A 5,879-nucleotide genomic window follows, 5' to 3' on the forward strand; every position below is an offset into this window, starting at 1 on the left:
TAGTTTCTGTTTGCTACAGATAAGCGCCCAGAAGCTTATATGCTTATCCAAACATCTTGAGTCTGCAAAATTGGACTAGAAATCTTGTGAGAACAGAGAATTCTGGTGGGTATTTCAGGGTGAAAACACTGCAGTCAGATGCTGCAATGATGAGGAGTATTATAAGAACCTGGAAAGTAAATCCATAAGAATGGCTATTCTCACATCCCCAGAATTTTGGCAGCTCCAAACCATCTGGCTTGGCTAGAACCACATGATGCAGAGATGCATGAAGCTGAAAAACAATAAGGTAAAAATTTTACCCAAATAAATCTCCATACATGACATGGTTTGAATTATGAACTGGTTCTTATTTTGAGAGTTACATCTTCCAAGATCTCAAATCATGTCACTGGCCTTCCATAAAAAACAGTTGTTGATCAGTCAAAATACAGGATTTACTCATGAAGGTATACACATGGAAACAATGAAATACAGACACCATGGTGTGTTTAAATTTGGAGTCTGTAACATAATTAACAACTAATATCAAACTGGGGTAACCACCCCCTGCTACCCAGCAGGGCTGTTAAATTGCAGAGCTCAGCTGGCACCAATGGCCCTTGAGGTATTAAAACTCCTGGGGATGAGTGTAAAAACATGATGGGGCTTTGTTCCTTTTCCCCTGTACCTAAGAGACTATTAAGGATACACTGGCCCTTTAGGACCTCATTATCCTTGTCATCTGTCCAATGCTGGCTATTCTTTAATCCCTGTATTTTAATCTTCCCAAGGGACCGACAACATGGGCCTTGGAAAGTCTGGCCCCTCTTAACTCTTTCCCAGCAGTCTGACTTCACGCTCCAAGCAGTTTATGGATCTGTTCTTTAGACAGCTCTTTTCCAGCTCACTCCTGAGGTGCTTCCTTGGTCCCCCAGTCTCTCTGGCAGCCTGAGCTGCACCCTTTTCCTCCAGCTGTTGCTGATCATGTATTTAGTCACAGATGGCTGTTGGAAAGTAGGGTCTATACATCCCATCTCAAAAGACTATTCTCTCTCTAGCCTCAGGTCTTCCAAGGGACCCTGACTGGAAGCCAGACTCCTAGTCCAGAGCTGAGATGAAAGGAGCCACAAGCTGTGCCAGATGTAGAGGCATATCCCCTCACCATGCCATGTGAGTGTTCAGGACCAAGGCCTTGGCAGCCAACAGGGTTACAGAGATCTCAGTAGGGCACCTCATAACCCACGAACCACACTGGAACCTACCAAAGTTGTAACAATTGTAATTTAACACCCCTCCTACAAAACAAAACAAAAAAGCCCATGCCTCCTGGATGCCAAGTGGATGGAGAGAAAACCCACATCAAAGTTTGCCATGTGCAGAAAAAATATCCCTTCCAGACTCCAAAACTGACAAGTTGCCTACTCCAGATATCATAGGAGATCCAACAAGTAGATTAAGAGCGGTGTTGAAGCAGCGAGCTAGCAATGATTACCATGTCTAGCAAGCAAAGTGTATCACCCCTCTCCAACCACCACCACCACCATGAAATGGGAGTCAGTCGCCTGGCCTTGTGCCACCCACACTGCCCAGTGGCAGTGGTGCTGGATGGGACACAAACCCCAGAGCCTGTGTCCGGTTGCCTCAGGTAACCCCCTCCTCCCACTCACCAAATGTGGAAAGGAAACGGATAAAAATGGAGGGGAAGAAGAGTGAAGCAACTGCCCCACCCATGGTAAAAGGAGGATGTATGTGGAATACTGCACATGTGGAAAGCTGCTTGTGGCTAAGACATCCGTTCCCCACCCCTAAGGGTGTCTCCGTGGTTCCTGGCCCCTATCCTGATTAGATTGATGAGCAGGTTTTTCATTATTTCCCATGCTTCCATTGCATTTTTTTGCTCCACTCCCTGCCTCCCTGCCTTTTTCTCTCCTTTATCTACCTGCTGCACCCATGTTTTAGACTCTAAAATTTAGAGGTATATTTTTGCTCATCCACTTTCTCCCCTCTCATGCCACCATCCTCTCTGCTTTCCCCATTGCTCTAGCCATGCCTGCCTCTAACCCCCTCCCTGTTATTGTCTCTCTTCCACAGTCCTTTCAACCTCAACTACATCTTCCTGCGCCTCAGAGAGCAGTAACAACCCCCACCCCAATGCACACACCAAAATAGGTATGATTTGTTTTCTTCTTAATGTAGTAACAGTGAAGTAGCTCCTGAGATAGCCAGGTTGTGAAGGGAGGGAGGCAATTCTTCAGGTTGCTGATGAAAAAGCATCCTGGCAGCAGTTTCATAACTGCAATTTTTCCTTTCTGGAGTTGCCAGGGTGAGTTTCACTGCCGTTTCTAAATGGCACTTTGCACACCACGCAGTTTACCTCAGGTTGTCGTTTCCAAACAGAGCTGAACTGGGAATCGCACACTGCTAGCAATTCTGCCTTTCAGTTCACCTGAATAACAGAATCTATTAATGCAACATTGTGGACAAAATTCTGCCTGGCCTCTGTGAAAGACTTCCCCTGAATCCTTTCCACCTCCCTCCTCAGAATGCCACTAGGAAGACTCTGACTGCTAGTGCCTGAAAGGAGGCAGGAAAACCTGGCTGAGAGGTTGTGTGATGATTCATCTTTGCAGTGGTGGTGTAGGTGTCTCAGTGCTCTGAGCTGCCTGTGTCCGCTTAGGATGAATTCTGTCTGCAGGGCAATCCTTGCACAAATCCTCTTATGCACACTAGACGGTGCTTCAGCCATGATCTAGGCATAATTCAGTTACATAGGTGTAAATCTGGAGTAATTGTGATGATTTTTTTGCACTAAAGAATGACTAATTGCAGAAATAACATCATCTTTAAAATTACCCTTGCAGTGCTAGCGCTGGCCATACTGAGTACTTCTTTTCTTCCTAATTTCTTTGTCTCTTTCATTCAGACCAAAGGCACTGTAGCACTGGTTTGCCCCTAAATCAGCATGTTCTATTTATTCCTTGCTCAGTAAGCTGCCCATGGACTTAAGAATATATTTCCTAATTCTTAACACAATAGGGATTTTAATTATGAAGAACACAATCAACCCAGAGGACTGTTACCCATAATCTCCTTTTGGAAAGGGCTATTTGTTATTCAGAGTAACAGGTCCACACAATTAGCATGTGATCATCATGCCGTTTTAAAAAAAAAATGATGGAAATCAGTCTCGTTTTGCAATGTTTGTGATTGTCTTGATTGTAGTGAGGTTACACACTGCAGTGAGGCTTTTGAAAAATAATCTTTTGTATTACATGCAGCACGATTGATGCTAAACATGGCACCTTATGATCTGTATCGGCACTGTCCTTTCATTATGCTTTTGTAACTTAATTCAGCTTGTTCTCTTTAACCTTTGAATTCAAACATATTTACAAGTGTGCATATTTTATGCATTAATACTGCATTATGCCCCCTTTGCTCTCTGATTCCACCTTCAAACAATATTGGAAATCACATGTTTTTTAATGCATACCTGCTCTTTTTTTTCCTCCAGAATGGACCAAGTGAATATGCAGAAAAATGGTGTCATGACATTGTTCTCCATGACTAGTATGAAAACTGAGAGAAAAGGGAAATGGAGCAAACCCATTCCCATTAAAGTTTTAAGTATAATAACCTACAGTAGTCCTCCTATAAATACAGTGGGAGGAAAGGCTAATACCTATTAAGACCAAGTACTTCATGCAGATGGATCATTTAGCTGTATCGATGTACCAGAAGTTATAGTAATGTAGGAATAATTCTTCTTTCAGATGATGGGAATAGATGGGAATTCATTTTGGGGAATGCCAACAAAAACAATATGCATATTGTTTTCCCAGCTTAGGAAAGGTTTACAAGTTAACATGATTGTAATCATTTGTATAAACAACTGTTTAGATCCTTATACCCTCCTTTTGTAAAGCACTTTGACATCTACTGAAGAAAGGTGCTATATAAGAAGTACTTCGTAATTGTGGTTGTAGTTTCCCCATTCATTATGTCTCCCCAAGAGCTGCGTGCTATTATCAGCCTTGATGCATTTGGAGAGTTTTGTCTACCACTAGAACTCACTATTGTAAATGTGTGTAAAAGTCTCTGCAAAAAGCCCACTTCCTTTTAGGCCTATTTCTGTCTTAATGGGATTCATTGCTTCCCTAAGCAGCCCTTGCAATTTTCAACAAGGTCCTTTAACTCATTTAATGTGCAACATTTGTTCATGCCTAATTTGTCTGAGCCAGGCCATGTTTGTGTTTTCCTTGAGTTGCAGAAAGGTTGATTGTGAGGGTGGAACTGCCTGCCTCTAGTGAATATATTTCTCTCTGAATTACAGTAATTACCTTAGGTTTCATTTGGTTGATGCTCTCTTCAGTGCCCCTCCTTGACAAGGTTAACAAGCAGAAGGTAACTGAACATCAAAAGATAAGTGCCTAATCACACAGGCAATTGTTGACAGTACCATTTTTCTGGGAATGTTGATAAGGCTCTGTTCCAGATTCTGCTGCAAAGGCACGTAGGCATTAAGTTAGCAACCCTAAGGATAATGATCGTAGATGTCAATACATCTGCAATACTTCCTGATTGTATCACTAGAATTATGTTGCATCTTTTTTTCTAATTCTTCCTCCTCTTTCAAAATCTGCTGAGTTTAAATTTCAGAGTTTTTAAGGTTTATTGTTGTTTTTTTGTTTTTATTGTAGTCATTTTAACTGATAGTATTTTATGGTAAAAGTATAAGATCTAGTAATTTAGTATAAACTGGAAGCTTTGTTTATTGGATTATCTATGAAATCAAAGGAAAGCTCTCTTTGCCCTCCTTCTCAGAGTTCCTGTGTAAAAGAGGGAAGCTAGGATTCTGATTACATCTGAAGAGAGACACTATTTTTTTTTTTTTATAAATCTGATTTGCCCTCAGACTTTATAAAATTAATTCACTTCTGAATTTCTTACAGCTGTCATTGGCCACCTCAATCTGCACTGTGGTGACCTCAAACTCTTAGATGAAAAATTATGAAGGAAAATCTACCTCTGTTATTTTTCTCCCGGTGAGAACTGCATAATAAGGGAGCAGATATTTTAGTTTTAGCATAATTTTCCTTTGAAGTTTTTGCCTTTTAAAATTTCTCATACAATACATTATACCACCAGCCCATCCAGTGCTTAATGAACTAGGCGACATAATATCAAAAACATGCTTCCTAAGGAGACATGATTTATTTTTAAGATTTTACAAGTGTATAAGAGTTTCTTAGAAGCTTCAGGAAATTAGCTTGATGACTGAAGCTAATCATTTCTGTGTAATCATCCTCACCCAGAACAATTAAAATGGCTGTGTATACCTATGTCCTAAACTCTGGAAAAATAGGATATTTATACATGGTTACAGCTGTGATTGCTCAAGCTGGAATTTTAGGAGCAATTAACATTCAAATATCCTTGTAGCTGCTGCTGTCCTGTGTGCCTGAATGTTTCTCAGCCATGAGTAGAGCATGGAAATCCTCAAATTTAAACATGGCATTTATAGTTCTTATGGTTTTTAATTTGGTAATAGAATATATAAATCATTTTACAATGTTGACCCTGGTTCTGATCTTGTACCAATATGTCAATGACTTCGGTGGAGTTGCATCTCAATTAGCTTGGTGTAAGTGAGAGCTGAATGAGATTCCCTACTTCTAGCAGATGTTTATACTTAGCTTTAGGGCATTTTAGCTGTATATTTAGGTGTGCAGTAGTCTTTTTGTGGTGTGTGGAATTATTAGCAGCTTTCAGGTACTGACTGCAGGTTATTTGGTACCACCCACTGACGTAATGTATTTTGACAAGAGATTGATCTGAACTAAAATCAAAATCCCAGATATAAATACCCTTGAACTTCACAATTGGCCTTTTCCTCT

This window comes from Trachemys scripta, chromosome 2 (assembly GCF_013100865.1).
Source record: "Trachemys scripta elegans isolate TJP31775 chromosome 2, CAS_Tse_1.0, whole genome shotgun sequence".
NCBI classification, from domain to species: domain Eukaryota; kingdom Metazoa; phylum Chordata; order Testudines; family Emydidae; genus Trachemys; species Trachemys scripta.